At 42.5% G+C, this 25,173-nt stretch overlaps 1 protein-coding gene and 1 pseudogene across 2 annotated transcripts in view; one reads left to right on the top strand and one right to left on the bottom strand.

Moving 5' to 3' along the window:
* The window catches only part of FBXO42 (F-box protein 42), a 107,721-nt gene extending 82,726 nt beyond the window's left edge, over positions 1–24,995 (bottom strand). For both annotated transcript variants that reach the window (XM_067016562.1, XM_059073924.2), the window contains exons 1-3: positions 24,320–24,995; positions 11,004–11,074; positions 10,055–10,327 (exon numbers count right to left, since the gene is read on the bottom strand). The gene's annotated coding sequence lies outside the window, so the exon portion shown is untranslated. The remainder of the gene's footprint in view (positions 1–10,054; positions 10,328–11,003; positions 11,075–24,319) is intronic.
* On the top strand, positions 11,809–13,130 carry LOC136793127 (small ribosomal subunit protein eS1-like; annotated as a pseudogene).
* Positions 24,996–25,173: the final 178 nt, after the last annotated feature.

Genomic DNA, 25,173 nt, shown 5'->3' with positions numbered 1-25,173 from the left:
TCATGAAGCTGTGAATATGATTAGGGATCATCTCTGTTCCAATAAGGCATAATCTCTGGGATCTATTAAGTGAAAAGAAATGCTGAACAGTGTACACAGTATGGCAATCTTTTGTGTAAGAAAGGATAAAAAAGAATATATGTAATTATTTGTTTATTTTTGCAAAAAGAAACACTGTAAGGATAAACCAGAAACTAACAAAAATTAGGAAGAGGATGATCCAAGCACCAGCCATGTTGCATATCTTGGCAATTCCCGTTCTTGGTTCCAGATCTGAAAGTGGCAGCAATGCTTGAGGTCATGGGTGAACCCCTCTCCATTTTCTTTAAAAGGTTTGGTAATACCATCTATCCCTTCTGTTCCCAACTCTTGAGGTAATAGTTTCGCCCTAGTTACTTTATTTATTTTTTAATATTTATTTATTTACTTGGTTGCGTCGGGTCTTAGTTGTGGCATGCAGGATCTTTGTTGTAGAGGGCGGAATCTTTAGTTGCAGCACGCAAACTCTTAGTTGCAGCATGCTTGTGGGATCTAGTTCCCTGACCAGGGATCGAACCTGGGCCCCCTGCATCGGGAGCACGGAATCTTAGCCACTGGACCACCAGGGAAGTCCCAGTTTCACCCTAGTTATTCATCTCTAAGTCACCCTGCCCTACTCTTTTTTGCTCTCTCAGTCTTGCAACCTATATTAAATCTCCTCTATTTGAAATATCTAGTATGTTTTCCATTTTCTTGACTGGATATTGACAGAATGTTCTAGGGTAAAAAGAATCACAAATAAATGTTAAATTTACCTCAGTAATTTTGTTAGTAACAATATGAAGACTATATTTTTAAAAGTTACTTATGGGACTTCCGTGGTAGTCCAGTGATTAAGACTCCACGCTCCCAATGCACAGGGCCAAGGTTCAATGCCTGGTCAGGGAACTAGATCCCGCATGTTGCAACTAAGATCCCGTGCGCAGCAACGAAGATCCCACATGCTGCAACAAAGACCCGACACAGCCAAATAAATAAATATTTTTTAAAAATAAAATTAAAAGTTACGTATACTTTAGTATAGAAATAAACGTGAACAGTACTAAAAAATAAGATTTTCAGTTTAAGGAAAGAGAGATAAAATCTAAAGAAAAGAACCCTGTCAAGACTCAAATTAAATTGGAAATATTTCCTATCTCTGCCCATTGAAAGGACCTAGAAAGAATGAAGACCCAGTAAGCAATGCGCATTCTAGCACTCAGATCTTGGTTTCTCACAGCATTCTCCGTAAAAGTAACTAGGTCTTCCCAGAAAAATGACTGATTTGCGGTCAAGAACAGAGAGAGTACAAGGAGCACCTGGAAAATCTTGCGAGAGAAAACCACCCACACGCCAAAGGGCACACGGGGCACGTCAAAAGGACACAACACGAGCTTGAAGACACTCATACTGGTGAAAGTTCTGCGTTACAGAGACTAATGGCTGTAACTAACTGTAAAATAATGAATAAATAAAAATTCACGTGTCTACAATGATACAGAAAATAGCAAAGAAACTCATTTGCTACCACTGAGGTGACCAATTCTTCACCAAGAAAATTTACAATGAAAAGTAAAGAATTAAACAAAACACCCTGCCTTATTAGGAGAAACTTTGAGTAGTTAATTCTCAGTTGATCCTCATTTATTAGCCAGCTAATAAATGTGGAAGGATAACAATAACAATCATCCTTTTGCAACCTCCAATGAAACAACTGATTCAGGCAAGGATCTCTGATGGACGTTAAAACCAACAGATGAAAGATGGAATAGATTAATTGTGTTGTATTAAATTGCTACCCACAGATTACTTGATCCATGTAAAGCAAAACCTTTACAATGGAAAGATCTAGGACTTGCACATTTAACCAAGTGATCAAATTCAACATCATTATAATGGCAAAAGCTGACATCAAGTGTGATACAATTTAAATACACAGTATCACAAAGGATTGCAAATTGTCAACTGTCTTAAAAGGTGATAAAGGAAGAAATTAATTGACACAAGGAAATAGTAAGACAAATCACGAACGTGGAAGAGTCTACCAGAGAACCAGACTGGTCTCTTCAAAAAGTCAGTGTCGGGCTTCCCTGGTGGCGCAATGGTTGGCAGTCCGCCTGCCGATGCAGGGGACACGGGTTCGTGCCCGTGTGTGGGAGGATCCCGCATGCCGCGGAGCGGCTGGGCCCGTGAGCCATGGCCGCTGGGCCCGCGCGTCCGGAGCCTGTGCCCCACAACGGGAGAGGCCACAACAGTGAGAGGCCCGCGTACCGCAAAAAACAAAGTCAGTGTCATTGAGCAAAAGAAAAAATAAATAGATTATGAAGCAGAAACTAAACAACAGCCAAATGCAATTTGAGAATCCCAACTGGATCCTGGTTCATACTTTAGACCTTTGCACTAGCTGTTCCTTATGTCCCCAAAACTTAGCATTAAACATTCTGCCTTGTGTCTTTCAGCCTGAATATCGGTTTCTCACTGAGGCCTTCTCTAAACCAATCTCAATTAGTCTTCCCTTTTAGCTAGCTCTCTTTTATTTTCTTGGAAGTATTTATTACTGTCTGAAGTTTTGTTCATTCATTAACTGCTTTCTTCATTCTCGAATGTAAGATCCAGGAAATCAGAGCCCTTGCCTATTTTGTTCACTGTAACCCTAATATCTTTTTTTAAAATTAATTAATTTATTTATGGTTGGGTTGGGTCTTCGTTTCTGTGCGAGGGCTTTCTCTAGTTGCGGCAAGCAGGGGCCACTCTGCATCACGGTGCGTGGGCCTCTCACTCTCGCGGCCTCTCTTGTTGCGGAGCACAGGCTCCAGACGCACAGGCTCAGTAGTTGTGGCTCATGGGCCTAGTTGCTCCGCGGCATGTGGGATCTTCCCAGACCAGGGCTCGAACCCGTGTCCCCTGCATTGGCAGGCAGATTCTCAACCACTGCACCACCAGGGAAGCCCAACCCTAATATCTTGAACCATGCCTAGCACACAGCATTCAATAAATGTTTTTTGAATGAATGGACCAATGAACAAAAAGGCAAAAAAGACTCAACAGACATTTAGGATCACGCAATGCCTCAGAAAGCTCATGAAGAACATCAGCCCGTAAGAATCAAATGCATACACTGAATGAATATTTGAGTGCCTAATACGTAAGTACTAAATGTGCATATAAGACACTACAAATATTACATATGAATTATACTGCATGATATATCCCTTTTAAGTATTTGGCAGGAATTAAATAGCACAGTAATTTTCTTTTTGGATATTAACTTTAACCTAATTGTGCAAGGGCAACAGTGGTTAAGTGGTGGAGCATACAGGAGATACTATACAGAGCTGGATAGAGTAGTTAATGAAAAAAATGCCTCCTACCTAAGAAAATGAATATTCCAGTTATAAAAATGAACATGATATACATGAGAGGCAGTGAGACTAGTCTGGCTTGAACAGACTGCATGACGGGTGTCATGTAAAATAAGTCTGGAAAGGTACAGTGAGGGCCAAATGGAAGGCTTCAAAGATAAGTAAGGGAGTAGGCAATAATGAGTTACCATAGGTTCCCGATCAGAGGGGAAACATTCAGATCGTAGTCCCTTAAGATTGGTCTGTTATAATACTGTCACTTCAATCTTAATCATTTCCAAAAATTACCAAGAAGAAAAACTCAAATAACAACAAATACTTCTTATGCAGTGTTTACCATGTGTTAGACACTTAGTTAAATATTGCACACGTTATGTCATGCAGTAGGAATTGCAACTCCCATTTTGAAGATGAGAGAAGCTGAGATCATACAACTAGTAAGTAGCAGAGCCCTGGCAACAAGACTAGTTAAGAACTATAGCAGTACTTCAGTCTGCCCTCAGCTCATAAAAGCCTGGTCTAGTCATGTCAGTAAGTATAACGAGGAGCAGGGAAATCTAAGGGATACTGAGGAAGATAATACAGATCTACATGGCAGGATACAAAAGATTTTTTTTTAAAAAGGGTATTAACAAATGACTCCCAGTTTCATGGTCTATCAGACCAGAATAAAAGTATTCTATCTACAGAGATGGGAATATTGAGAAGGGAACTTGGTTAGTAAAGGTTTTTATGTTAAGGGAGGTAAGAGGTGAAACAATGGACTCAGTTGTGAACACGCGGACAGCTGAGTTAGAGGATATGCTCTATAAAGTCCCTGGAAAACCAAGAGGCATAAAAGAAAGATCACATCTAGATGGACTTAAGAGACATAAGGGCAGTGGTATCAAATGAAGACATGAATAAGCACAGTTCTCCAATCAAAGACAGAAAAGGAAGCACAGGGGAAACCATTAAACATGTATTCCTGCTACAGGTATGCCTGCATACAGGACAAGTATGCCATTGGACTATGCTATGAGGAAGCTAGGACACAAGTTCCCCTTGTCCCAGTTTTAATGTTCCATAAAACAATGTAATAATAATGTTTAAGATTTAAGTGTTTACTATATGCTAGGCAATGTGCTGAGAAGTTCACACGTATTCCCACATTAAATTGTCCCAAAACGTGGGCATCATCCTCATTTTATAGATGAAAAGACTGAGGCTTAGAGAACCTAAGGTGCATACCCAAGGAAAGCAGCAGAACTAGGGTAGGGGCCTGGGTCTACCTGGGGTCAAAGCCTATGATCTTAATTACTATATTGCAATAAGCAATTATCAAGCCAGCCCACAGAGCACATGTAAACTATTAAGCCCCCTCTGTGTGTGTGTTAATATATGCCTCGACATAAAAACTGCCATTTTAACCATTTTCAAATATGCAGTTCAGTGGCATCAAGTACATTCACATTGTTGTGCAACCATCATCACCATCCACCTTCAGAACTTTGATCCCAAACTAAAACTCCATATCTGTTAAAAGGTTAACTCCCCTTTCCCTCCTTTCCTCAGCCCCTGGCAACTACCATTCTACCTTCTCTCTATATAAATTAGACTATTCTAGGTACCTCATACAAGTGTAATCATACAATATTTGTTCTTTTGTGGCTTATTTCACCTACCATAACGTCTTCAACATTCACTACCATTAAGTTACTTATAAGTTAAATAAAATGTGAAATTCTAACACACACATCATTATGCAGCTCTATGGGGAATTATAGTCCAAAATTCTATTATGATTTATGAAACACACTTGGAAGAGAAAACTGCATTTACTGGAAAAAAAAAAAGGTGGGGGAAGGTAAGGAAGACAGACAAATCAAAATTTGAAGGATCCACAGGAAAGTAAAATTTCAGGTTCAGTAATAAGGAAGACAGCAGCTTGCTTGATTTTGACTAGACTGAAGGATCTATCTAAGTATCTCAAAGCAAAAGCTAAGAAAGCAGTCCTGCAGAACAGACTGCAAACGTAACACTGCTGGATCAACCAAGAAAAGACAAGACACTGTCGCTTTTTGGCAAAACACAGCAAGACTACTAGCAAAAAAGCTTTAAAAATAAATACTGAAACAGAAGGATAAATTCCATTTTCCCTTGATTTGCATCTGAAAAACCAGCAGATGGGAGAGGCAACATTTAGTAAAACTGTATCGATCAATTTATAATTAACATCAATCTTTCTCCAAACAATGCACCAAGAGGTTCATTCTGGAAAAAAATTTCTTGTTCTCTAGATAGTAACATGAATCAAACATTTAAGATGAGAATAATAAAGGAAACACAAATTTGGAAGATTATGCCATACCAGTGAATTCCTTAAAATAGCTGAAATAAAAGTATCCTAAATGTTAAAATATTCTAAGGGAATATTAGTAGCTAAAACTGGAGCTTGTTTGCCTTTATAGAAATTAAATGAACTGGGACTTCCCTGGTGGTGCAGGGGTTAAGAATCTGTCTGACAATGCAGGGGACACGGGTTCGAGCCCTGGTCCAGGAAGATCCCACATGCCGTGGAGCAACTAAGCCCGTGTGCCACAACTACTGAGCCTGCCCTCTAGAGCCCGCGAGCCACAACTACTGAGCCCCCGTGCCACAACTACTGAAGCCCGTGCGCCTAGAGCCCATGCTCCGCAACAAAGAGAAGCCACTGCAATGAGAAGCCCACACACCACAACAAAGAGTAGCTCCTGCTCGCCACAACTAGAGAAAGCTGGGGTGCAGCAACCCAGACCCAATGCAGCCAGGAAAAAAAAAAAAAAAGAAAGAAATTAAATGAACTACCTGAAATCTATATATTACTAGGAGACAAGAGAAAATATGTTACTATCTAAGCTAAGTTACTGTCCAGAGTAGTAAAACTTTACAAGTAACTATTGCTTTATATAATATCTGTACATTTACCAGATTTATATATATAAACAAGCATCAAAGTACCACAAGGTACTTCCACCTTTGAAGCAAAACAAAATAGCAACACTAGAAAAAATTAAATAAAAAGCCTAGGAGAAAACTTTTGAAATTAAAAAGTAGAAACTTAATACAGGAAGAATCCGAATTCAAAGCAAATTTGCTTTCCAATACATGCATGAGTAAATAAGTGCAAAATTAAGCTATACAGGAGTACCACTAATTTTATAAGACATTTAAAAGAATGTCACAAGAAACAATTTAAAAAATAAGCTGTAGTGTTATGAGCTTCATACTGGGCAATTTTAAAATGACTTGTCTGTAGGTCATATCTTTCTACACGTGACAAACTGTCACAATATAGAAGGATGAACAAACACATCACCTTCACTTTCTTGTCAACCACTACCTTAAAGCCCTCACGTTCAGTTAAGATACAGATGGTATGTGTTCAATACTGCACCACTTACAGACTCCACTCAATCCAAAAATCCATAAAATTTCTGCAATGTAGGTGACAACTTGCTAATTAATTATAAAATACCATAGCACTAAGATGAGGAACTTGCACCGAACAGAAGATTAATATCAGAGATGCTAAGCAGGCTCAATCTACATAAATAGATTCTATAAAATAGTTTAGTATACTTCTGGCTTAAATTGTCAGCTTCACCTCAAAAGGAGAAGGACCTTATTGTTTTATTTATTATTGGGAGACTGGAGACAGTACTAATAATCACTTACAGTCAACATTCTAAGGGACTGACAACTAAACATTTATTAACTGAATGTGATCAAATTCAAATCATACAGTACTTCTTGTGCCAGTTTACAAAACAAAAATAAAAGCATCACCACTCTAGAGCTGTCACCACTCAGTAATCGGAGATATTTTAAATTGCAGCTGCAATGTTTGTGTTTATTGCCTGTGCATATGACTCACTCTCAAAAAGGTTCTCCCAAGACTGGTGGATTTTGGAGAATGCAGAAACCATAACTGGGGCATAATGTGTGGGAAGCATCATGACAATGAATGAATAAAAGAGGAAAAGAACTCGTGACAGAAAACTTTTAAGTTTTTTATAAAAAGCAGGTTGCTCACAAAAGGCATATTTTTCTGCAGAATAACAGGAAAGAGGAAAGCCATCCTTACTCTGAGAAGCCTTCCTTGACTCCCTTGGTTGGATTCAGTGCATTTCTTATACTATAATATATTTAACTAGTTTCTCAGTCTGGCTCCCCAACCAGACTGCAGGCAACTTGAGACCAAAAGCTGTTAGAATCATCAGTACCTACTTCCCAAAATGTCCAGCACACAGAGGGCTCTCAATAGGTATTTTCATAAAACTGGTTATTGAATAATCAATCTTACATTCACCTTCTATTTTACAAAGCACTTTCACAAACATTACTCTTTTGCTTCACATTAACAATCTTGTGAAGTGGGAAGGGCATTATTTAAACAAATGGCTTCTAGTTTTACATAGACTGACTAAAACAACCCTGAAATCACAAAGATAATCACATATTTGTTTATCTTTGAGATAACTGCTTGGGACCTCAATATTCTTGTAAAACCTAGAGGTTTTGCTAGCATTTTCACAATGGGTAGCAATTACACAGCTCTGAGTCCTACAGAAGGGTTTTAACTATATAAACCAGTGTTAGAGAAGGCTCTTCTAGAAATCAGACATTTAAGAAGCATCCTAAGCTATTTTTCCTGATCCTCTTTTTTTGTGACTCTGAGAAGGCAAGAAATTGCAAAAGGCAAAATGCTGGAGAGTGAATGATGTCATGGATGTCATGAAGTTGCATCAATATCTGATGATGATTTAGCACAACGATGCAACACATTATGCCAAGAAGTCTAGTGTCAAACCACCAGAATGTTTTACTGCATTAATTTCATGACTCTTTATTAGCAAATTGAAATGCAGAGTGGCACTCCAATTGTCTAAAACGGAGAAGTTGATGGTTTAGGTTTTTTTTTTTTTTTTTTTTTTTGCGGTATGCGGGCCTCTCACTGCTGTGGTCTCTCCCGTTGCGGAGCACAGGCTCCGGACGCACAGGCTCAGCAGCCATGGCTCACGGGCTTAGTTGCTCCGCGGCATGTGGGATCTTCCCGGACCAGGGCACGAACCCGTGTCTCCTGCATCGGCAGGCGGACTCTCAACCACTGCGCCACCAGGGAAGCCCCGATGGTTTAGGTTTATGTCCTTGGCAAAGGCACTAAGAAAATGTACAAATCTCTATGGAAAAAGCTTTAAGAAAAGAAAAAAATGGTCAAAAAATTAGCTACTATTAAACTAAACAGTTGTCATTTTAACAATTAAAAGCTTTTTGAAGTAGACAAAACACCCATGGGTCAATGTAGATAAAGTAATATATTCATACTGGGCTTGTCAAAAGCAAACAGTTACAAGATATAAAATGACAACATATAACAGAAAGGAAACCAGTCAGATTATACACATGAATACGCTCAAAATTAGGGACATGAAACAAAGCATCACTATTCACTGTAAAAGCTACAGACTGATCTTAAATGTTCAATTCTAAATGATGCTAGTTCCCTCTCAAATTTTCCTTGTCCCTTTAAATCCATGACGTCATCATTCTTAAACACAAGCAAAACAAATTTAAGTTATAAAAGGTATTTGGTGTGCCCAAGACAATGCTATCTCAACAATTTCCCGTAGCACAACTGCAACTGAAGCCTTCATTCCTCAAGGAAGAGACCACGAGGCTTCAAACCGGCTTCCCTACTTGAAAGAAACAAAATCAGAGTCTCCAAATTAGCATTTGAACAACAACAACAAAAGTTGTTCTCAAAAAGGGTAAGTATAGTACAATGTCCCTGCCAGCAAGCGAGGTCTGGTAATGTGTCTGAATCTTCACGCTGAGCAATAAGAATCCCACCAGAGAAAAGTCCAAAGACTTTGGCAATTTAGAAATGAAGCTTTTATTTTCCTAATAAAATTTCGGGAGATTAACAGACAAAAGCAATTGGGTATTCCGAATATAACAATCCAAAGGTTTCAAAGGATCGAGAGGACTTCATTAGCCCCGAAGTTACTTTCCAGACACTATCAAGATCTTACGACTGTTGTTTTCTTCGTTTACAAATTGGTTCCCACCCTCCACGGTTCCCTTTGCACCAGTTCTCACCAGAAGCCTTCCACGGTCACAACGTGGGCTGCTGCCTCAATCAAGGAGATCCGCAGTTCCTACTTCTCTGGGGGAACACTCAAAAAACTAAGGGGTAGGAAAGGCTGCTTATGTTTCATTTTTTAAGCCAATTCCAAAATCTTCCTTTTGAAGCTTCAGAGATGCTGGCCCCTCGCCGCAGCCCCAATTTTGGAGGGCACCGAACTCCGGCTCCTCTCAAAGGCGTTAAAGATTTGGGGGTGGGGTGGAAGATAATTTGACACCCCAAAGCCATCCTTACCCTGGTCGCATACCCTTTCGTGGCTCCGGTGAGGGGACGAAAACCGCCGTGCTAGAGGGGAGAGGCCGGGTTCGCCCCCATCCCAAAGGCTGCCTGGAAAGGGGTTCTCCTCCTCCCTGCCTAACCCGGGGAGGCCGAGAATGACTACAGCAAGGCCCCCAGGCCAGCCGGCACCGACCCCCGCGCGGGGTGCAGGGCCTGCGCCAAACCCGTGGCATAAAGGGCATAAGCCGCCAGCACCCCGCCGCGGCCCCGGGAGAGGAAGAGGCCTCACCTGGCCCAGCCAGCGCCACACTCTCGGGAACGCTCCGCTAGCGAAGAAGGTGAGGGAGCCAGGGATAGGACCTGAGCAGAGGCGCTCCGCCCCAGGCCGCGATTGCGGCACTCGGGATTCCTCACAGCTGGCGGGACACCGAGCCGCTCCGAGCCGCCATCTTCCTCCACTCTAACGCCGCAGCCGCCTCCGCCGCCGTCACCACCGCCGCCGCCACCGCAGTTGCTGCTCTGGCCGGGAGAAGACCGCACGGAGCGCGCATGCGCCGGGGACCTGCACACAGGACACACGCGCGCGCACACACGTCAGTGCGGCGGGACCGCGGCAGGCGGCCTATGGGGGGCGCCATGTTGGGAAGGTACACGCCGCGGCCCGCCGCGCCCACCCCCACGCCCCTGGCCCCCGGGAGATTCTCCGAGGTTGGAATGCCGCCTGGGGGAGCCAAGCTGGAGTGAGGAAACATCACGCTTCCGCGCCCTCTTTCTTCGGGTGCCTACAAACGGCATTAGAACTGCACTCACCCTCCTCTGCACTGCTAGGGACAACTGAGCAGTTTTCCCAACGGCTTGAGTCTATGATAGATGTTAGACCAGGAATTAATTCATTTGTATCCCGAGGGCCCGATGAGCACAAGCGCTCTTGATGTCAACTGAAGGAGAGAAACTCAGTGCCTTGGTTATGCAACTGAAGCCTCCCATAATTGTGTACCAACCACTGTGTGACTTGTTACTAGCTCCATGTTTCAGATGAGGATACTGAGGCACGGGATATATCAATTATTTTCCCAAAGCCACATATATGGGGAGTTGGGGTGGGAAGGTAGGATTTGAACTCAGGCGCATCTGGTTCCCAAGCTCTTGTACTTTCCAGTATCACTATCACTGTTTCCAGCAAAATCCCCCTTCCAAGGGAGCAACCTGGTGTGTAGGTGAGAACCTTCATGTATTACCTGCACAGCACGTGGTCTAAGGAAATGCCAGAGATACAGAGCCCAAGGGCTTCAGTCTTCATTCCTTGCACCTAAAAATGAAGCAACCTTGAGCTGCCAGCCCACCACCCCGGGATAAAGTGGACCTTCTGGGACATCTCTTAGGACATAGGGCTGGGTCAGAACCCAGGTCTGCTCTCAAGTTGGGAAGGCAAGGTCCTATTGAACAAACTTGGGTCAATATCACACTAGAAAGCACTAGATCTGTGTTCCACAAACTTGAATAATGCAAAGACCCCTGGGTAAACACTCATGGAATCCCAGTATGAGAAACACTGATTTAAGAAACTCAAGTCTTTCAGTTAGGAAATACCACTGCAAAAGAGAAACTTGGCAATTATAAATATAAATAAATATTAAAATTGTATTATTAAAAATCCCAAGTTTAAAAATTGTCATAGAACTTGTGAACCGCCCCCCCCCCGACCCCCAAGAACCCCGTAGACTCAATATTAGGAACACTGGACCAGCTTTGAGCACTTCCTTTTATTTATTTATTTATTTTTAATTTTTATATTTTGCGGTACGTGGGCCTCTCACTGTTGTGGCCTCTCCCGTTGCGGAGCACAGGCTCCGGACGCGCAGGCTCAGCGGCCATGGCTCACGGGCCCAGCCGTTCTGTGGCATGAGGGATCTTACCGGACCGGGGCACGAACCGGTGTCCGCTGCATCGGCAGGCGGACTCTCAACCACTGCCCCACCAGGGAAGCCCGAGCACTTCTTTTTAAAAATGCAGTTTCCACCTTTTGGCTCTCTGAGCAGTACCATGGAGGTCAGCAAGAACAAGCACCTTATGAAAGGTAGCAAAAAGGGAACCAAGAACAAAAGTGGTTGATCTGTTTTCTAAGAAAGATTGGTATAATGTAAAAGCACCAGCTATGTTCAATATAAGAAATATTGGAAAAACACTAGTCATAAGAACTCTGAGGGGACTTCACTGGCAGTCCAGTGGTTAAGACTTTGCCTCCCAATGCAGGGGGGGTGGGTTTGATACCTGGTTGGGGAGCTAAGATCCCACATGCCTCATGGCCAAAAAAACAAAACATAAAACAGAAGCAATATCCTAACAAATTCAATAAAGACTTTAAAAATAGTCCGCATCAAAAAAATCTTAAGGGGCTTCCTTGGTGGCGCAGAGGTTGCGAGTCCGCCTGCCGATGTAGGGGATACAGGTTCGTGCCCCGGTCCGGGAGGATCCCGCGTGCCGCGGAGCGGCTGGGCCCGTGAGCCATGGCCGCTGGGCCTGCGCGTCCGGAACCTGTGCTCCGCAGCTGGAAAGGCCGCAGCAGTGAGAGGCCCGCATAGTGGGGGGGGGAATCTTAACAAAAACACAAAACCTCTGGGAACCAAAATCCCATCTGATGGCCTCAGGGGTTGCTGTTTTTGAAGTGAGCCTTCCTCATCTGCAGAATGATGAAGTTGCATTAAAAAAAATTCAAGCTGATTACTGAAGATGCTCAGGGCAAAAACTGCTTAATTTCCATGGCATGGATCATACTTGTGACAAAGTGAGCTCCATGGTCAAAAAAACAGCAGACCGTGACTGAAACTCATGTTGATGTCAAGACTACCAATGGTTATTTGCTTGTCTATTCTCTCTTGGCTTTACTAAAAAAAACGCAGCAATCAGATTCAGAAGACCTCTTATGCTCAGCACCAACGGGTCTGACAAATCCGGAAGATGATGCAGACGAATGACTGATAGTAATGGTCAATAAGTTGATTCCAGACAGCACTGGAAAAGACATGAGGCTCACCAGTCTAATTATCCATTCCATGATGTCTTTGTTAGAAAAGTAAAACTGCAGATATATATATATATATATATATATATGTATGACAGAATCACTTTGCTGTACACCTGAAACTAACACAACATTGTAAATCAACTATATTTGGGTTAAAAAAATTTTAATAAAATAAATAAACAATAAAGTAAAAATGCTGAAGAAGTTCAAGTTTGAATTGGGAAAACTCAGGGAGTTTCATGATGAAGGTAGTAGTTCTGGAAAAGCTACTGGGGGTGAGACAGGTACTAAAGTTGAATGAGCCAACTGATATGAGTCATGAGTCCAAGAATCTGTTTAAAATTCAGATTCTTAACAGTGACAAAAAAAAAAAAATCTTACTTGTATAAAAAAATGCAGGTTGCAGGGCTCACTTTAGACATTGACTCAGACTTCTTCTAAAGCTCCCCAGGGATTCTGATGTCCAGTTAGGTTTGGAACTGCTAGATTATGTTAGAACAGGTTCAAATACAGAAACCACGCCACCCTGAATCTCCTAGCTCAAGGACAGCAGGGATTTTTGTCTGTTTTGTTCAATGCTTTATCACATAATTATAGACTGGCACCCTGTAGGGACTCGCTAAATATTTGTTAAATGAATGAAAGAATGAATGAACTGGGAATTTGAAAATTAAGAGGGCATTCAGTCAAATATTTAGTGAGCAGCTAATATGTGCCAAGCCATGTGATATGTATAGCAATATACTTTTAAATAAACAACAAAGTCCCTACCCTCATGGAGAGCCCAACAGTTTACTGGGAGAGACAGACAATAAACAAGTAAATAAGCCAATATAAAATTATCAATTGTGATAAGCACAAAAGTATTATTATTAAAGCAAAGTATTTAGTAATAATCACAGTTGATATATAATATATACTCTTATTATGTACCAAATACTGCTAAGTAAGTGCCATTGTTGAGCTTATTTTACAGATGATGAACCTGAAGCACCCAGGGATTAAGTGACTCAACTCATGGTCATGGGTAGGGTTTGAACCCAGGTGGTCTCACCTCAAAGCCTTTGCTGTTGAACTCTACACAATGTTGCTTCTGACAAACAAGAGACATAAGATTGAGGTCAGTTTATATATGGCCTGGAATATCAGGAAGAAAACTGGGTATTACCTCCTAGGTCATGGAGATTTGGGGGCAAGGAGGATATGTGATGAAATGGTATTTTAGAACGATATCTCTGCAGTGTGAAGACAGATTGGGACATGACTGGAGGTAAGGGGACAAGATGAGGCTAGGATGAGAGGAGTGGCTATGGTCTCTCTCATAAGTATCATGAGAGTCCATCCCAACAATCAATTACTGAAATTCATTTCTTATGTTCTTACTTATTTAGAATAAATATGTACATAAAACAAAATTCAAAAAGTACAAAAGGACATATAATAAATATTAAGTCCATCCTACCAGTCCCCCAGCTACCTGGTAAACCTTGCCTCTCCACCAAAGTGACCACTGTTACAAGTCCCTTATATCTTTCCAGAGATGCATATACAAATACACATACACATATAAATAAACAAGCCTACAAATAGCAGCAAACTATACACACTGCTCTGTATCTTGCTTTTTTAAAAACTTAACTATAGTTCTTCGAGATCATTTAATGTCAGTTTATTTAGAACCATCTAAGTTAACAATTCATTCTACTCCTTTGCATGGCTGGACCATGTATTTTTAAAATGAATCCTCTAGTGATGGACATTTGTTTCCAGTCTTTTGTGATTATAAACAAAGCAGCAATGAATATCCTCATAATTTTATTTGCATATGATCCAAGGCACCTACAGGGAAATTTCCTAGAAATGCAATCGCTGGCTCAACAGGCATGTACATTTCAAATATTGGTAGGTTGCCATTTATTTCTTAACTGTCTACATAGCCCCAGCTTGGAAATCAGATGGAAAGTTTTCTCACTTTGGGCTTTGCTCTTGTATTCCTATCACATACCAGAGTGTTTCACGTGATAGATCAAAGGTACCTGCAGTTCTGAGTGCAAATCACTAAGCCCCAAATATGAATGGGCTAACGAACATATTTCACAAGGAAGAGAAGCTCATGCTCTAGGGTCTCTGCCAGTGCCTGTTTATGCCACTGCCTCAACTTTTGGGGCTCTCCCCCTGGAGGAAGAAACTTCCACCACTTCCTCAATTTTAGACCTTACTTGGTTCCATCCCCTCATTTTACAGATGCGGAAGGGACTTGCCCAGGAGGCCTATGTGATTAACTAGGGCTGGCCTCTTGACTATCCATTTGGTGGAAGAAAAGCTATTTCCTTTGCAGCAACCTCAGAGCTCCAAGATCTCTATCTTTCTGGTCTCGTAGTAGATTCAGTCTTAAGAATGCCCAACATGGGACTTCCCTGGTGGTGAAGTGGTTAAGAATCCACCTGTCAATGCAGGGGACACAGGTTCAATCCCTGGTCCGGGAAGATCCCACATGCCGTGGAGCACCTAAGCCCGTGTGCCACGAGTACTGAGCCTGTGCTCTAGAGCCCACGAGCCACAACTACTGAGCCCGCGTGCCACAGCTACTGAAGCCCACGTGCCTAGAACCCATGCTCCGCACCAAGAAGCCACCACAGTGAGAAGCCTGCACATCACAACAAAGAGTAGACCCCGCTTGCCATAGCTAGAGAAAGCCCTTAAGCAGCAATGAAGACTCAACGAAGCCAAAAATTAATTAACTAATTTTAAAAAGATAATTGGAGAATATTAGAAACAATTTTTTTTTTAATGCCCAACAAATTCCTTTAAGGCTCATTGCCAAATGTAACACAATTGTAAGAAGCTGTCTCCCTCTGCTGGCAACATACTGAAACTACAAAGCCTAAAACGACTTCATGACTTGCAATTAGGAAAAACTAGACGTAGGTGATGACTGATTGATGGTCTCATCCACCTTGCTGCTGCCAAGGCTCAGGATAATTTACTTAAAATAATGAGTTCACAGGAGGATGTTTTCAAAGTAAATATAGTTCCAGAGAGTGAACAAGGCAAAATTTTTTTAAAAAAATTAATTTAATTTATTTATTTTGGCTGCATTGGGTCTTTGTTGCTGCGTTTGGGCTTTCTCTAGTTGCGGCAAGTGGGGGCAGTGCAACGGGCTTCTCATTGCAGTGCCTTCTCTTGTTGCAGAGCACGGGCTTTAGGCACGCGGGCTTCAGTAGTTGTAGCATGCAGTCTCAATAGTTGTGGTTCGGGCTTCCCTGGTGGCGCAGTGGTTGAGAATCCGCCTGCCGATGCAGGGGACACGGGTTCGTGCCCTGGTCCGGGAAGACCCCGTGTACCGTGGAGCGGCTGGGCCCGTGAGCCATGGCCGCTGAGCCTGTGCGTCTGGAGCCTGCGCTCCGCAACGGGAGAGGCCATGACAGCGAGAGGCCCGCGTACCACCAAAAAAAAAAAAAAAAATAGTTGTGGTTCACAGGCCCTAGAGCACAGGCTCAAATTCTTAACCACTGCGCCACCAGGGAAGTCCAACACAAAATCTTTCATCTTTGAAGTTGGTCAGGCCGTTAACGGTATTAGTGATATCTTAGAGTATTTGAGCTGCTAGTGGAATAACCATGTGAAGTGCCAATAAGAAGCCTAGCTATACGAATCGGAAACACCAGGTCAATTCAGGGCTGTAAATCAACTTTGGGAGTCACCAACAGTGGGTGGCTTACACCATGAGCATCTAGGTAAAAACAGTGGACTGAGGACAGACCCAGAGATGACCAATATTCCAGAGACGGGAAGTAATGAAACCAGAAAATTAGTAAGCATGTTACTTTAAATAAAGACTAGTAAGAGTTAATACATGACTGCAATTTATAATAATCATTAGGAAAACAAGTGGCAACATTTCTCAACAGGAAATTGTCACTTTAGAAAGATTAATGGTGGACTTCCCTGGTGGCGCAGTGCTTAAGAATCTGCCTACCAAAGCAGGGGACACTGGTCTGAGCCCTGGTCCAGGAAGAATCGCACATGCCGTGGAGCAACTAAGCCCGTGCACCACAACAACTGAGCCTGCGCTCTAGAGCACATGCACCACAACTATTGAAGCCCACATGCCTAGAACCCATGCTCCGCAACGAGAAGCCACTGCCGTGAGAAGCCCGCGCACCACAATGAAGAGTAGCCCCTGCTTGCCACAACCAGAAAGCCTGCATGCAGCAAGGAAGACCCAATGCAGCCCAAAATAAATAATTTATTTTTTAAAAAGAAAGATTAATGGCATGCTAAAAACACAAGAAGAAACACATTCAAAAAACCCATTCTAAGTCAGATAACTTGATTATAGCAGCCAAATGCAACACTACTGAATGATATGGTTTTAATACTGAGAGGCCTACTGGAACATGTCAGTGAGAATAAAAACACAAGGTGTTTGCTTTTCCTCCTGCTTTTGTGTTTTGGGGAAAAAAGGATAACTAGAGAAGTGAGAATGATAAGTCTTAAGGCAGGCAAACACCTCCATTATGATAATAGCTAATCTTTAGAACTCTTACTATGGGTTAAGCATTTTCCTAAGCTTTTCAGCATAGTAACTCATTTAATCTTTACAATCTATCTTTGAAGGAGCTATTATTATTATATTTTTTCACTCTTGGGGAAACTGAAACTGAGGCACAGAAATCCTAAGCAACTTCCATAAGATCACACAGCATGTTAAAGTTGGAAGTGTCCAAAGTTGAACTTTAAAGTCCAGGGTCTCCAATTCTATACTGTAGAAAAAAAAAAAAAAACACTGTTTAGGAAGACACATAAAGTAAGTTTCGAAGTTAATGTACGTATCTGTCATTAAAGACTCAGGAGAACTTCAGCAGTTCTGGCCATCTAGCTCAGGTGCAATTTTATCAACTAATGTTGATAAAACAACTAATGTTTTCACCTCAAGCTAGAGGATATAAACTAGTGTTAATAGATGCTTGGAATACTGCTTTACGAGCAGGAAATACTGTAATCATTTTCACCCTACCGGATAGAAATAATAAAATGTTTTATGCACCAGCGGATATTTTTCATCCTTTTGTTACCAAGCAAGGGCTCACTGTCTAACACACATAGAAGCGAATACTAAGGCACCAGCTTTTGAGAAAAGAAAGCATTTTATTGTGAGTCAACCGACAGTAGGCAGGGCTCAAATCTGTCTCCCTGTCCAGTGTTCAGGGCAAAACGTAAGAAGTTAGGGGAATTTCAAACTTGGCACAAGCTTATTGGATAGTGTTGATGGTCAGAAGCTGATTGGAATCAAGCTATTTGGGCAGCTGGAAGCTGGATTTTTCTTACTGAAGAACTTCTTGCTTGGTAAAGGGCTCCAGTGGCAACATGTCTATTGTCTGAGTTCTGCAGAGTGAAGATTCTTGGTTCTGGGGTCATCCTGGAGACATGGGTTCCTGTCTTGCACATGGGAGTGCTGTCTCTGTAAAATAACTCAAGGTTTGATTAGTCAACAACCTATTTAAGGAGACAAAACCAGGATAAGCAGGTCAATGTTTTATGTGCTGTTTTAGTACCCCCCTTTTACTTTGTACATTCCTCAATCTTAAGGGAAATAGGGCAATGACCGCTCTAGCTGCTTCCTGCTGAGAAGGGGCATAGATTTTTATAAGAGGAATAAAATTGTTTTTGCACTTGATTGTAAATATTCACAAGTCCCACTTTGAATGCTTAAGTCTTGGGCAATCAACATGTGAGTGGGGGAGGCCTTTTTAAATATATGAGATAGACAATAAGTAAAAAATTTGGTGAATAAAAAGATTAACCCCATGATACACAGAACTATGATTCTTAATTTTAACAGTCCTCCAAAAACAGAACTTATTCTTTGGGAACCAGTGAAAACATGTTATTTTTAACATTCTTAGTGATTGAATTTGGATTTATATCGGCCTGGTCCAGACTTCTGGGCAGAGCTGTCTACTTTCAAGATGTCCTCGTCTTCTCTTCCTGACCAGGTGGAGACTTAGCTGTCCTGTTTCTGTTTGAAAAGTAACTTAAGCTCAGCTAAGGGTTCACAAGCATAATTAGGGGCCGAGAAATCAGTAGTGGGTTTCCAGGCCCCTCTGGTGTTAGGAAGGTTGGGTCCTCCTACTTCCTCCTGTCCATGGAGAACATGCCCTGTTTGGGAATTGTAAAGGGGACAAGGGGGGTGCTGGTTAGAAATGGGTACTATTTTTACTCCGGAGGGGTGTATCCAAGGTTTAACTCCTTTTAGCTCTACTGAAGAATGTGTAACCAGAAGGACTTCATAGGCTCCAATCCACTTGGGTTGCAGTTGATCCTCAGGGCAGTAATTTTTCCAAGTTTGAGGAGGACCCAATCCCTGGGCTTATGCAGTGCACAGGAATGTCTGTGGGAAATGTTAATTGGCTAGAGGCATATTTACATACAGAAAATAAGATAGCACCAAGAGACTGTACACATTTTATAATATCTAATTCTTTTACAATGAGATCACTTTCAAGACAGCAATAATACTTAGTCTTAAGGAAGGGTCTCCTATTAACATTTCATAAGGGCTCAAGTGGCGCTTGCTTCTAGGGGCTACTCTTACCCTCAGCAGGACAACTGTTAAGACATTATCTCAAGTGAAGTTGGTTTCTTGACATACTTCGGTGATTGTCTCTTTTAAGGTATGATTCATCATTTCAGTCATGAGTGCTCCATGAAGCATTAACTTCTATTGTAATCCGAGGGCCCCAGATACCCCTTGAGTTACCTTGGCTATGAAAGCTCCTCCACTGTCACTTTGAATTGAAAGAGGCAACCCAAAATGAGGGCTAATTTCTTTTAGTAAGGCCTTTTGACCTAGGAAGCTTTCTCTCTCCAGCACAGAAAAGCTTTGACCCATCCTGTGAAGGTGTCCACAAATACCAGCAAATATCTATAATGTCCCATGGCTCTTGGCATAACAGTAAAGTCTATTTGCCAGGCATCTCCTGGTTCTGTCCCTCAGGTTTGCACCCCTTTGAATATTGGAGGTGGCCCGGCTTTAGGATTGTTTCTGGTGCAAATCAGGCAATTTTGTATTACCTTTTGGATGGTCCTTTGCATTTATGGACTAACAATAAACTTTTGTAGCCAATGATAGGTTGAATCCTTCCCATAATGGGTTCCTTGATGTAGATGAGTAATAATTCTTAACATTAAACGTTGGGGCATAAGCACTAATCCCTGTTCATTATATATCCAGCCTTCTTTGTTTGTTTGGTACTGATCACCATCTATGTCTCAAGAGTCAGCGTGAAATTCCCATTCATCATCTCTCTCTAGATCCATTTCTGAATACTGAGGCTTAAACAGGGACAGGTCCACACTTTGAATGAGTGCTAGGGTGTTTGGCTCTGGTCACCTGTTTTGCTATGTGTTCAGCCAAATTATTTCCTTTAGCTATACGGCTATCAGTCTTTTGCTGTGGGCAATGTACTATGGCTACTTCTTCCGGCATTAAAACAGAGTTTAATAAGGCCAGTATCTCCTCTGCATGTTTAATTTTTTTCTTTCCTGATGTTAGTTGACCTCTCTTTTTCCACATGGCCCCATGTGCATGCATGACAGAGAAGGCATACTTAGAAGCAGTATAAATGGTTACCTTTTTCTTAGCTCCAAGATGCAGGGCTCTCCTGAGGGCTACGAGCTCTGCCTTCTGGACAGACGTACCTGGAGGAAGGGCTTCTGCTTCTAGGACCTCCTGATGAGTTGCTACTGCATATCCAGCTTTTCGGAGTCCACGATCCATGAAGCTATTCCCGACTGCAAACATTTCCATATCTGGATTCTCTGAAGGCTGATCAGTCAGGTCAGGTCTGCTAGATTACTCTTCTTCGATTTTTCATATACAATCGTGAACAGGTTCTTTTGTTTCTGTGTACAATCGTGAACAGGTTCTTCTGGGGAGCAGAGTGGCTGGGTTTAAAGCAGATACTTCTTTTAATGTTACCTCTGGGTTGTCAAATAGTATGGCCTGGTATTTGCCCAGCCTCCCCAAAGTAAGCCAATATCGGCCCTTTTGTTCAAGTAAAAGTTGCACACAAATGTGGGGTGTGCATAGTGGTAGGACAACCCAGGGGAAATTTTTCAGCTTCTTGTAAAAGGTCACAGGTTGCAGCCACAGCCCGGAGGCAAACTGGCCATCCTTGAGTTACAACATCCAATTGTTTGGAAAAGTAAGCTACTGGCCTTCTGGAAGTATTTAAATTTTGAGTTAGCACTCCAAGACTCATGCTTTGTCTTTCATGCACAAAAAGATCAAATAACTTTCTAATGTCTGGGAGACCAAGTGCTGGGGCTGTTGAAATTTTCTCCTTGATGGTACGGAATGACTCATGGCATTTTGCAGTCCAGCTTCATGGCTCATTGGCATTTCTTTTGAGAGCCTCATATAGAGGTTTGACTGTAAGTCCGAAGTTAGGAATGCAAATACGACAAAACCCAGCCATTCCTAAGAATCTTCTCAATTGCTTTCTGGTGGTGGGTGCTTCCCTTCGATCTGGCAGCAAGTTTCTTTCTCCTTTTGATAACTCAATTCCTAGATATTTTACAGCTGGCTGAGAAATTTGTGCCTTTCCCTTGGAGATTTTATATCCCTGGTCTGCCAAAAAGTTTAAAGTGAGGATTGTATTTTGGTCTGAAGCTTCCTTAGTTATACTAGTGCTTAGTAAGTGTATCACCCACATACTGGAGTCAGATTCCTTCATTTAATTGGAGATCCTTTAAGTCCTTGGCTAAGGCCTCCACAAAGATGGTAGGGGCATTTTTAAATCCTTGTGGAAGTACAGTCCAGCAACACTGCTGTTTTATATTAGTCTCTGGATCATTCCACTCAAAGGCAAACAGTTCCTGGGACTCAGGACTTAGGGGTATGCAATAAAAGGCATCTTTTAAGTTCAGAACTGTAAACCAGCAAAAGTCTCCAGATAAAGTTGTAAGCAAAGTATAAGGTGTCATCACCGAATGTACATCCTCCACAATTTGGTTGATAGCTCTCAAATCCTGTACAAGATGACAATCTCCAGTCCCAGGTTTTTGTACTGGCAGGATGGGAGTGTTATATGGGGATTGACAAGGTCGGATTAATTGGCATTTAAGAAAAGTGTTTATCAGAGGCTTTATACCTTCCTTTGGGTGCCTCTTTAAAGGGTATTGCTTTCACTTTGGAGCCTGGGCACCTGGATGGAGTTTTACTACTACTGGGTCAGCCATCTTGGCTCTTCCTGGTGTCCCGTCAGCCCAAACTTCCGCTCTTACCTTTTGAAGAATTTCTCCAGGGACATCCGGTTGAGGCTTGTCTCCCAACTGTAACGGCGCCGCTTGGAGGGCACTGTCTTGACCTGGGAGTACTTTGGTGTCTACTTTTTCTGCTGAGAAACCCACTTGGTCATTTAAACTTGTTACTACCTCTTGCCCTGATGGGACTATGACACGCAGGCACATACACAAAGCTGTACTTTACATGTGTTTTCTCTACAGGACATTCAAGCCGTTGTAGAAAAGGTTTCTGAGAGACTTCCCCAGATACACCAGTAATGGATGTTATCTTGGGGGAGAGGGGGCCCTGTCTGTTTTGGGGACACTCCCTTTTCCGGTGCCCTTCCTGTTTACAAAAGGCACACTGTTGTGGCCCAACAGATGGATGGCCTTTCCGGCTGGGTTCTGGAGGTCCCCAGGTTCTTACCCATGGTCCTTTGCTCTCTCCTGCAGACATCCTGCTGGGTCTTGACTGATTACAGCTGAGCAGAGCAACCTGCCCCACGATGCATTGCTCCTGCTTTCCCCAAATTTCGTATCGGCCTTTGAGCACTTCAAAAGCAATCTGGACCAACTGAGACGCTGGTGTCCATGATCCCCCTTCCAGTCGTTCTAGTTTTTTTTTCTGATATCTGGGGCACTGATAAAGTTTAAATTGCCCAGTCCCATGTTACCTGGGTGTTCTGGATCAATGTCAGTATATTTTCGGAAAGCCTCATAAAGCCTTTCAAGGAAGGTGAATGGGCCCTCCTCGGGCCCTTGCCGTACATTCTGGACCCTCTTGAAGCTGTTTGCCCCTTTTTGCAGTCCAGTTATTAAACAATCTTTATAATGATTCACCCTTGCTTGATCCCCTGGGTCACTGGGATCCCATTCTGCTTCAGTTCCAGGGATGGCCTGCTTTGCTGGAGTTCTGATTGGATTATTTAGTTTTAATTCATGAAGGCTTTTTTTTTTGGTTTCCTGGAAGGCCTTCTCTAATACCATGCTGCGTTCCTCCCGACTGAGTAGGATACACATGAGGGTCTGTATGTCAGCCCAGTTAGGATGAAAAACAGCAAAATTATATGTCAAGAGATTCTCCATATTCCTAGGATCATCTTGATAAGATGGCATTTTAGCTTTATAATTAAGTAAATCTATGACTGATAAACGATGATGCATGAATCCAGGTGCTCTGAATTGGCCCTGGTCATCCAAGCCTGCTGGGACCTGCCTTAATGGAAATTGTCCCGCCTACGGTAGAGTGTTCCCTGGGCCAAACTGAATACCCTGGAGGATACAGGGAGGGGAAGACCGTTCCTTTGTGACCATCTGCTAAGGGTGAGTACAGAGCCGAACCAGCAGCCCTAGGAAGATTGGTAAAAGCCTTGGCACTGCCTGCAGGAAGATCCCCTTCAGGATTCGCGGGAACCACAAGAGGTGCTGAGGGAGGGGCCACCGAAGGAAGTTCCGACGGTCGGGCTACTTACTGCAAAAGGTGTAGACGGAGGGACTAGATCGTCATTAGACTTTGACTCAGGTAAAACAGGCTTTTTGTGAGGTTCTTCCCTCTGACCCATCATTTTATCAATAAATGCCTTACGCATATTTCTCCTCTTATATAATGACATAAATGAGTCTACATATGGGATTTCGTCCCATTTTTTCTCTCTTACAAAACGAGTCTAATTGTATAATAGTATTATAGTTCAAAGACCCATTTAGGGGCCATTCTTCCCCTGACTCCAGTAGATATTTGGGCCAGGCAGTGTTACAAAAGAAAATCATTTTCTTCTTTTTCATAGGCTTAGAGGTAAACATTGACCAACCTCAAAGAACACTTTTCAACGGAGTGCCGACTGGTACGCTGTTATCATTCCCCATTTTGGAAGGGTTTTTTTTCTCAAGATGACCACAGCAAAATGACATAAAACAGATTCAATAAAGTTTTTCTGTGGTCATCCAATAGTTAATCCTATTAGCCAATTCCTAACAAACAAAACAGTCAGACATAGACAAAGAAATCCAAAGGCCTGGGATTCTAACCGGATCTTTTGAGTACCTCGGTGGCTATAACTTTTTTTTTTTGGCCGCGCTGTGCGGCTTGTGGGATCTTAGTTCCCCGACCACAATTGAACCTTTCATACTGTCTCCCTTAGAGTGGGACTCTAACGCACAATCCTGATTAGACAGTTATTGTCTAATAATTGTTATTAGACAATTTAGGCACAAGTGCGTTTTAATGAGGTTACTCACCCCAAAGATCCGGGAGCTGTTTCCTTCCTCAAAAGTGAAAGTATTGCGGAGGAGCCTGGAGCGCAGATGCAGCGGGAAGCAGGAACCCGACAGCCGAGCCTCTAGACAAATCGGGTCTAGGTGGCCACTCAGGGTCGGTGACGAGGGCCTATACCCAGCCGGGGGCTACAGCGCCTCAGCCAGGTGATCACAGGACCTTAGTTCGTTTGCGATCGCCAGAAATTCTCAACGAGCAAGGACTCACTGCCTGGCGCGCATAGAAGCCAATACTATGGCACCAGCTTTTGAGAAAAGAAAAAGCTTTATTGCGAGGTCGACCGGCAAGGAGACAGGAAGCAGGGCTCAAATCTGTCTCCCCCAGCAAGGGTTTGGGACAAAATTTAAGGGGTTAGGGAAATTTCAAACTTGGCACAAGCTGATTGGCTAGTTTTCAAAGCAGTCCATATATGGTAAACAAGGTACTATGGCAGATGGAAGCCGGATTTTCCTTACTGAAGGACTTCTTGCTTCAGCTGGTTAAGAGGTCCGACGGCAACATTTCTATTGTTTGATTTCCCCAAACTGAAGATTCTTGGTTCCGGGGTCATCCTGGAAACGTGGGTTCCGGCCTTGCACATGCGCAGTAATGTCTCTATAAAAAGTCAAGATTTGATTAATCAATAACCTATTTAAGGAGTCAAAACCAGTTTAAGCTGGCCAATGTTCTATTTCCTGTTCCACTTTGTTGAGGTATAAAAATGTTTTCAGAATTTTGAAGAAGCATAATCTGCAGTTTATGAAAACTACGACTTAAAAAAAAGTAATTGTTTGCCCTTAGAAAAGATGGTTCCAGGGACTCCCACTGAGAGAGAGAG

The sequence above is a fragment of the Kogia breviceps genome, chromosome 1, assembly GCF_026419965.1.
Source record: "Kogia breviceps isolate mKogBre1 chromosome 1, mKogBre1 haplotype 1, whole genome shotgun sequence".
Lineage (NCBI taxonomy): Eukaryota > Metazoa > Chordata > Mammalia > Artiodactyla > Physeteridae > Kogia > Kogia breviceps.
This window is presented reverse-complemented; position numbering and strand designations above follow the sequence as displayed.